This window comes from Canis lupus, chromosome 30 (genome assembly GCF_048164855.1).
Source record: "Canis lupus baileyi chromosome 30, mCanLup2.hap1, whole genome shotgun sequence".
NCBI classification, from domain to species: Eukaryota; Metazoa; Chordata; class Mammalia; order Carnivora; family Canidae; genus Canis; species Canis lupus.
In genome coordinates, this window is record NC_132867.1 from 12,885,903 (window position 1) to 12,896,414 (window position 10,512).

Sequence of the window (10,512 nt, forward strand, 5' to 3'; positions counted from 1 at the left end):
CACTTGGGAGAACTGTCCTTGACCCCCTCTATGCCCAGAGCTTTGTTCCTTGAGGTAATCTGCTTATGTGCATTTTATGAAGCTATCTGCTCCTTGAACTTAGAAAAATAGCAAGGTTAACCAAGATAAACTATTCATTATACCTTTTATTTTCCCAAAAGAACTTTACGTAGGGCAAGAATGGTCACTCCTAAAACAATAACTCATGATGAGATATTTACTTGACTTTGATATCTTTATAGCACATTTCCTTAGCACCTACAACACTGACCTAAACAAGCTCACTCGATATTGTGAATAGAACTTCTATAATGGAAGTTTCTTTCTCTATATTATTTTCTCTCCATGAAAACAATCTAGTGATTTTGAAAGAAAACCAGATAATTTGCTCTTAAATAAAGTTTCCAGGTTTCGTTTATTAATTCAACAACTATTACTTATACATCTCATGCGTTTCTTCATGTTTAAATCTTAACTTTAATCCATAGGTCTATAGTTCCTCTATTCTAAATAATCAATTCTTCTCCTGGACTCTCAATCCATTTTATGTCTGCTTTGTATATTCCACTACAGTACGTTGTGTATGCCCTTCTTCTCCATTGCCAGTAGTCTAAAATTGCCTTGAGAGCAGGGCTCTGGCTTTTGAAATCCATGCATATTAATCAGAGCTTGTTCAGTTGGAAGTGAAAAGCCAAAATGCGATTCAAATTATTTTAAGAAAGAATAGAAGAAATTAGCAAGTTTTCCTCACTTAAGGTAAAGACAAAGGTATCAACTGCTTCTGGTGTAGATAGAATTAAATGTTTGAGAGATTACAAGATTCTATATTTTCCTAACTTGACTTGTATCTACCTGGGTTCACTTTCACATTGGTACCTCCATGTGCTAAACATACACCTAACAATACCAGTCGGGCAAAAAGATGGCATTCTGAGAACTTGGAAGGAGGTTTCATGTCATTGACTATTTCCTAAGTCATGACTTGCCTATCATTTGCTCTAGGTTCACTTCCACTAGGGTTGCTTCCAGTTGAATCATGTATTCTAGGCAAATTGATTCTGAATGATGAAATAAGGGCTGTGTGGTTTCCCAAAAGAAAGGATGTTGGACATAGAAACATTAAACATAAAATCTACCTCAAACTGTCAGTAACTCTAATACTGATTTAAGCATAGTAGATATTCAATAAATGTTGCTAACTAAATAGAAGTTAACAGCTTTTTGACTTTTAAACAGACACATAGGGCAGCCCGGGTGGCTCTGCGGTTTAGCGCCACCTTCAGCCCATGGTGTGATCCTGGAGACTCAGGATTGAGTCCCACATCAGGCTCCCTGTATGGAAGCCTGCTTCTCTCTACCTGTGTCTGTTCCCCTCTCTCTTTCTCTCTCATGAATAAATAAATAAAATCTTTTTAAAAAATAAGATAAACAAATACATAAACTAGTACTTTGGGACAGGCCAAAAGAGTAAAACATGACTTTAAAAAGAATGTAACTCAACTGAAGTAAAGTATAAACATATGTATATACTATGGGTGATGTTTGGAAGAAAGGAGGCGAGAGAGAGAGAGAGAGAGAGAAAGAAAAAGAGAGAGAGAGAGAGAGAGCCTTAGTTATATATGAATGCCCAAAAGAGGAAAACAGATTGAGAGAAGCTGAGGTAGGTTATATATCATGGGCTAGTAAGTTTAGAGAAGAGCCTGGGATCAAGGCATGTTTGAATGATGCTGGAGATGTCACTCTCACTTTAAAGTATCAATGACAAACTCAATTAGCTTAAGAAATTTTATTGGCTTATATAACAAAGAGGTGCCAGGATGGGATACAATTTCAGAGACAGCTGGTTTTAAGGGTCATATAAGATCACCAGGACTCTCATCACTTCTCAGCTTCTGCCTTTTGGTTTCTTTTCTTTTCTTTTTTTAAGATTTTATTTATTTATTCATGAGAGACACACAGAAAGAGAGAGAGGCAGAGACACAGGCAGAGGGAGAAGCAGGCTCCACACAGGGAGCCCGATGTGGGACTCGATCCAGGGACTCCAGGATCACGCCCTGGGCCAAAGGCAGGCACTAAACTGCTGAGCAACCCAGGCGTCCCTGCTTTTTGGTTTCATATCTCCTTCTGCAAACAGATTTTCTCCATGTGACCAGTGGTGATACCAACTACCATCAGCCACAAATTGACATTCCTCCAACTTAGCAACTCATATGGAAAAGAATGCCTTACTCTTACTTTCATCTCTCAGGCCTAGAGAAAAAAATCAGATTGGCCTTACTTTGCCCAAGTATCCATCTTTGAACTCAATATTGTATCCAAAGCAATGGGCTCCATGACTAGCCAGGCTGGAATCACATTCAACCTTGGGAACAGAAGAGATAAAATTACAGATAAAACATACCAAGAAGTCCCAAATCTACCGAAACATGTAGGATATTCAAAGAAAGAGAAAAGTTAGACTGTTCAGATAAAATATTGTATTGTTTAGAAGTATAAAATAGTTCAATAAATATTTTATTTATTTATTTTTTATTATTATTTTTTAATTTTTATTTATTTATGATAGTCACACAGAGAGAGGCAGAGACAGGCAGAGGGAGAAGCAGGCTCCATGCACTGGGAGCCCGACGTGGGATTCGATCCCGGGTCTCCAGGATCGCGCCCTGGGCCAAAGGCAGGCGCTAAACCGCTGCGCCACCCAGGGATCCCAATAAATATTTTAAAAACTTCAACTTTTGCCAGATTTTATACTAAGTGCTGAGATTACAAAGATGAATAAGAAACAGTACCTACCTTTAAGTAATGAATTTTCTATTTAGATATTTAGATATAAACAGATATTTATAGCACAATGTGGTAAATGCAGAAATAAACATATACTTAGGATGCTGAGAGTACCAATTGGGCACCTAATCCCTGAGGCAGAGACAAAGCCATAGAGAAGTCAAGGAAGACTTCTTGAAGGAGATGATTTCTCAGGTGAGTTAGAAAGACTAAATCAGAATTTGCCAGAAGAACTGGACTGGAGAGGATGTGTAGTTATATATAGTCATACTCCCGACATAGATCTGTGTAATGTAGAAGGTAAAAGCAAGAGAGAAAAGGGTCTGCAAAGTTAGCCAGGAGGGAAATATGGTGTGGCACTTTACCCCATAGGGAATGTATTAGGAGGGGAGGTAAATGGGACAGACTATTCTTTTCATATGTCATTTTGACAATTCTGAACAAAGAGAAGCAGTCACAGTTTGCTAAGCCAGAGGAGAAGAAGGCCCAAGACAGTATGGATGCAGTAGAAATAGACAACACAAAGATTAGGGGAATATTTATGGGAATGACTCAACAGGATTTATTGATTTCTTGGATATAGGAGGTGAGGGAGAAGAAAGAATTATAAATGTCTACATGTTACCAGATAGGAATATTGAACAGATATAGGACTAGTAACTAGATAAAGTATGATTTGTTTCAGACACTACAGACTTTCTGGTTGGAACTAGATATCCGGTATGCTCTTGGATGCATGAATCTGAAACTCAGGGCAAATCTCAGTTGGAAATCCAGATCTTTGATTTACCATTATGTAAAAAATGAATGAGTTTGCTCAGGAAGAACCTATACAATTAGTAGAACAGTGAACTGAAAATAAATGCTACATTAGAGAGAGGTGTGGATAAAATTATAGAAGTCTGTCAAACAGAAAAAGTAGGAAGATTTGGAAGGCACAAAGAAAATCTGAAGAATAAAGTATCAAATGTCCATAGAATAGAAAATTTGAAAAGTCAAAGGAGGGAAGAAAACTCAGGAAGATAAGATTAGTACAATATATCTAGGATTAACCATTAAAAAAAAAAACATCATGGCCTCACTGAGGTTGGATTAGAGGCCAAGAATGTATATAGGTCCCTATCTCCAGAGCTGTATGATTTCTCAGCAGTGTTAGTCACCACAGTTAGTTATTCTGAGAGGATGAAAAAAAAAAAAAAAAAAAAAAAAAAGATGTAGGAAGGCATAAAAAAATCAAACTAAACCACCACTATCACCACCACCAAAACAGTAGACATCCTTATAAGGGATGGAACAAGGGCTAAAATAAATGAGAAATCATAAACTCATAGAGGGATCACAAAGGAGGTTAATATGGAGGAGTGAAAACACTAAAGGTCCCTATGAGGTGGAAGCTTGAGTAGAGGAACTCAGGTGGGGAACAGGAAGACAAATGGATAGCAGCCAGGGAGTCAGCTACTGGAGTTTCAGATTTTATATTAGAGCAGCTTCCTACATGAAGGCAGCTCAGGGGATTGATGTGATTGATGGAGAAAGCAGATGAGGTCATTGAATTTAATAAGGCCCAGAAATATCAAGGTGAGTTTATCAGATTTTGTATACATGGAAATAGAAATCTCTCTGAGAGATAGTAGAAAAGATTTAGCAGGCTGTGAGCTCCTTCCAAAGCCTACAATGAAGGAAAAGGAGAGAACAGAAGTTTGCTGGGTACTAGCAGTGAGAAAGGGTCTGCACAGATGGCCTAAACCCCAAAGAAATGTGTTTAGAATACTGTGAGTTGAAAAAGTAATCAGGAAAAAAAAAAAAAAAATTATGCACAAGAGTCATTGGGGAAAAAAGATGGAAAGATGAAAACTACTTAGTGTCACCTTAGATTCATATGAGAGACTTTGAACCTGAATCTATAAGTGATAGTACATGTGGATTTCTTTTCCCACTTCTTAGCTTTGTTGTGAAAGGAAAAACACACTCTCTGCTACTTTTTAACTGTCTAGTTCAACAATTTCACAGATGAAGAGGGTAAAATGAATTCCTGAAATGAGGTTTTTAGATAATTCATTAGCCATTCATTTGCCCTTAATTCAACGAATATTTATTGAGCAGCTATAATATATAAGGAAGCCATGTGCTTGATGCTGTACAATGGGAAAGTCAAAATTGATTTCATCATAGTTTTTCCCATTCAGCTATGACCTTGGGCCTTTCTCAGAGGTCAAATGCAAGAAACACTAAAAATTTCTGTCGAGGCATAGAGGTTAATAGATTAACATCAATAGGATTATGATATCATCATACTTTAAAATAAACCTTACATTAAACAAAATATTTTCATCATTTCTTATAAGCCTTACATTAAACAAAATATTTTCATCATTTCTTTGCATATATAATTTGTAGTTTCAGGGAAATTATATAATTTTTTTGTAATTTTTAATTACCTGTTCTACCCTTATCTTCTCCTTTCCTGTTTTGATGAGTTGAGTAGCTTTTGTTAAAGATATATATTAACAATTTAGCATTTAGTAGAATTTTTCTGCCTTTATCTTCCATTAAAAAAAAATATTAAAAAGGACTCCTGGGTGACTCAGCAGTTGAGCATCTGTCTTTGGCTCAGGGCGTGATCCTGGAGTCCCTGGAGCAAGTCCCACATCAGGCTTCCTGCATGGAGCCTACTTCTCCCTCTGCCTGTGTCTCTGCCTCTCTCTCTCTCTCTCTCTCTCTGTCTCTCTCATGCATAAATAAAGAAATAAAATCTTTTTTTAAAAAAAAGAATATTTAAATAGTATGGTAAGACATTCTATTTGTATGGATCAAATAAAATAAAATCTGCTACTACTGTATTTTCATCTCTTGGAATACTTACTGAATACTAACTGAAATTGAGAATTAATAAAATTGTTAGTCATTAAATATATATCTTGAGTAAAGAAACGAACATAGGCAGCAGTTTCTCTATTATTTTGAGCTATTCTGTTTCCCAGCAGGTGTATTTATAGCCAACAGTGCTGTAAATACTGTGTCAAGAGATTAATAAACTCAGAGGTTTAGGGAATAAGTAATTGTTTCCTCATTATTTGCACTGAGAGAATTTGTAAATTTAACACAGGATGCATTTGCCATGGAAAAATTTCCACCACAGATATTTGAGTTTCTCTTATATGCCAAACACTGCTCTAGGCACTGCAAATAAGAAAGTGAGTAAGACAAGGACCCTGTCTTTATAAACCTTCCATTCTAGTTGATGGAGGAAAAAACACTATACATGTAGACAAATACCTGCACTTATACTTTTCAGGTCTAATAATGTTTCTAGATATTTTTAAGGTCCATTTTATGACCTCTCTAATTCCACTTTCTGTAATTCTGATTGGCTCAACCAATAATGGAGATAATATTGCATCGACGGCTCCAGCTTTACTCCTTTTGCAATTATGCAAGATGTAAATAAATAAGCCAAAATAGGACCTTGTAAAAGTTTCTGTGATTTTTGTCACAATGTGATGACACATGGGAAAATGTAATAGTCAATTATTTTAGATTAATGGAAAGAGCATTGACTGTACTACAGGATGAGACAAGGCTTGGATGCACTTTTGGTTTTCCCTGTTGCTGGCTTTATGCTACCTCTCTGGTAAATTCACATTTAAGTGGAGCACAGGGTGCTTCATGGTAAGCTGGTTGAGCAACAGACCAGACCACAAGAGAAACTGAAATAGAGAAGTTTGCTCCTAAGTCCTGGAGAAAGGATGCAGCATGCCTTGAGGGGCCACATGGAGAGGTCAAGTCAAATACAGAGAAAGGCAGACCAAGTGTACATGTTTTTATTAGAGTCCAGTAGGTAGAGTGCTTTGGCGCTCCTGGGCTAAGGCCAGATGAGTCAATTCAAACCAAAAAGCAGGGTTCTGGTCAGCCTCATATGAATCTCTACTAAGGAGCACATAGAGAATACAGGCACTAGATCATAGTGGAGACGATCACAAGGACTATTGGGGAGTCCTATCAGGGTGTGGAGGCGAGAAAAATTAAGGCCATTCCACCTCAAGTTTAGCATCTTAGGTCCCTGGGAGTAAGAGCTGAACTTTACAGGAAAAACTGCAGAATCTCCTAGGCAGGGAATCCCATATTGGAAAGACAATAAAGCTCAGAATGCCCTCGGCTGAGAATCCTGTATCAGATCTTAAGAAAGTCCCCCACCCTTTCCCCCATATTGGAATGGAAAAAATTCCTCCCCCCCCTTCTGAAGATCCCCTAGACAAGCCCATAAAAACCCAGCTGGAACCCACCTTGGGGTCCAAGTCCCTGCTCCGCTGTGTCGGGTACACTTGGACCCAAGCTCGAGCTTGTAAATCAACCCTTGTGTGTTTGCATCTGTGTCGGCTCCTTGGCGGTTTCTCGGATTCGCAATCTTGGGCACAACAAGGGATACATGTATGTGTTTGTGGCTCTGTGGCTACTTTCTAGATTGTGTGCTTGCACGATGCTGGTTTCAGTGTAAGGTCGTACAGGTTGGTTGGCCAAACAAAATGGATGCCAAGGTAGCAATAAAATGGAGTAGCTTGGGTAAACTCTTGACACTGTGATTTCAAGGACATTTCTTACTTGTTTGAGTATTTGTCTTCTGCTATGTAAAATGTGGATAGTAATCTTTATATCCTATTTATGAAGTTTTGGAATATAGGTGAGGTCCAGAGCCAACGACCAAGAAAAATGGTGGTTTTTATTAAAGCCCAGGGACAAGACCCTTTGGCAGCAAGAGCTGCTGACCAGGGGTTGTAAGGGGTGGCTGATTATATACCTGGGAGTTGGGGGAGGTAAGGAAAAGGGAGATTTCAAAAGGATTTTCAAATGCTAAGGAGGACCTACCAGATAATGGAGGCCTTGCCATTGTCAAGTTAAAGATTGTTTTTCTCTCTAGCAAGGCATTAACATTAAGACAATTGGAAGCCTCCTGGGGAATGTCACACATATCCCACCCTGAAGGGGGTCATTTGTGGGATATCAGCTGTGTTTTGTTCTCAGCTAGCACAGTTCCCCATCACTATCATTGCTGTAAAGATTAGAAAAGATATATGTAAAGCACCTAATATATTCTTAAAATACAAGACTTGTTGTAGGTACTGAAACTGCTCTTCAACAAGGCTCTATAGTTGCTAAAACTTTGAACAACAGTTAAGCTTTGTAAAGATGGCCAGCAGTTTTTTTTCCCCATTTCCCTTTATTGATGGATGTATAACAAATTCATCTTTGGAAGAAAGGTTACACTTTTTTTTTTTTTTTGGAGGGAAAGAAACAAACATTTTAAGGTTTCCTTTGTCTGTGAAAATAAAGCAAAATTTGAAATTTGAAAAAGAGAGTTTTGAGACAAACCATAATCACTTTGCTATAGTAGTAAATGACTCCAAATCTCAGTGGTATTTAAGAACAAATTTTATTTCATACTAATGTTGCACGCAGGCCGAGGTGATACTCTAGACCATGCAACTATACTCCATGTCTTTTCTTCTAAAACCCGGGCTTGTACTTTAAAATGTTTTTCTTGTCATGCTTTCTGAAATGCGACCAATAGCAACCAAGAGATATTAGCAATATTGCAAACTTCTTGCCTAAAGCCACAGATTTTTTACAATATCATTTCCCATCTCAGTTGTTTTGTCATTGCACATTCCAAGTTACTATTTTTCCAGACTCCAATAAAGATTTTCTCAAGACAGACACCCAAAACCAAAGCCACATAGAGTTTTGATATGTCCCTTACTTTTAGGTATTAGTTTCTACAGTAGTCAGTTATCCTGAAATAACAAATAAACCCAAAATCTCGGTGGCTTATAATGCAAACATTTATTTTTCATTCACATAAATTATGTGCTGACTGCTATACTTTAGTTGCTGCTTATCTCTGGCTCTGCTTTGCTCAGGCTGAGGGAGTCCCTGGAAGGGGGACACCCCGGTTCTCATGTCTGAAGGAAAGATCAAGAGAGCTTGTGGTAACTTTGACCTCTCTTCAAGCTTTTGCTGGAAAGTAGTTTAATCCTTTTCTGCTCATATTCATTGGGCTCAGTATGTCAAGTGACCTAACCCAAATTCAACAAATTCTCCTAAAGAGGCAAGTGGATTTTTTTTCAAGCCATATAGAACTTGATACACAACTAAGTTGACCTGCTCTGTGTAATACCACTTAAAATTATTTCCATCACAGACAGAATTACTCTTCAGAGATCATGCAATGCCATAGACAGTCAAGGCAAATTAAAATAGTAAGTGTTGGGCTGGCTGAGAGGCAGGGGCGCCCACCATGGCGGACATCTCAAACGGGTCAAGATGGCTGCTCTTCCCGCCAAGGCAGCCATGACCGCCGCGTCATCTCCAGTAAGTCGAAGCCTAGACGGGACGCGGAAACTTCCCATCCAGGACTTTCCCATCGTCTGCACTGTCCCCACCCCCAGCCAGTCGCCGAGGGACCCGGTGTTCCCTTGCCTAATCTGGCAAAGGACCCCCCTGGGTCCGGGCCCAGAATAAGGCTTGAAACCCCCACACTCCCCAGGCCCTGCGCGCCCTCCCTGACTCGGGCCTCCTCTCCGAGCCTCCGAGCCTCCCGCGGGGTGGGGGGGGGGGCGCTCCCCATTGAAGCACCCTCCAGCCCCCCGCCTGGCTCTGCCGTTTTCTTATTTTTTATCTCTCCGCCGTTCGTTTGGAAAAACAACCTAACACTAAGAGCTAATAATTATGTTTTCTAACTTTCAGGACTATTCTGAGAAATTTATTAATGTTAATTTACTGAGTTAGGTAAGAATATACCTATTGTATAGATAAGGAAACAAGGGGATCCCTGGGTGGCGCAGCGGTTTGGCGCCTGCCTTCGGCCCAGGGCCTGATCCTGGAGACCCGGGATCGAATCCCACGTCGGGCTCCCGGTGCATGGAGCCTGCTTCTCCCTCTGCCTGTGTCTCTACCTCTCTCTCTCTCTCTTTCTCTCTATTTCTCATGAATAAATAAAGTCTTAAAAAAAAAAGAAAAGGAAACAAGATCAGAGTGTTTAATGATTTACCTTCTGAGGCATAGCTAGTGAGGGGGAGAGTGAGGATCTAAACCTAGGTGTGTTTTGACAACAGAAATTATGCGTTTTAACCACTACCTAACCATGTCTGTCAAAATCACTCTCATACAAAATGGGTTTCAGTTGAGAAACCACTGCAGAAATAGCTATGATATGGGTAATAAAATACACATGACAACTAATATTACAATCCTAGAATGTGTCTACAAATTATGAAATGAAGAAAAAAATGAGTGGAATTTTTGGTTCAAATTAGTAGGCTTATATATCTACAGAGCAGTTACTATTTGGAAAATTGCAAATTTAAGATACATAAGCATAGCTATATATTCAACCCACCTGCAGTTATCAGTATCATTTTTTGACCAAGAAAAAAAAAGAAAAGACATTGAATCATTTAACAGCAAAATTATTCAATAAAATTACCAATTTAGTATTTCCTTTTGGTCAATTATTGCCTGCAGCATTTGTTTTTACATTTAATGTTTGTATTTCTTGATAGAAAGTAATTGTTTAATTAATCAAGTAGCTGCTGTAAAGAGATGGCATAATCTGTTTTGATTCTTTCATTTCTGGGGAAAATGTTGGATAAATGGCATTTTCACTGCTCTCAATTTCTATTTGTGTATTTCAGTCTATTCTAAGTGAAAGCAAGCACTTAAATTCACTATCAA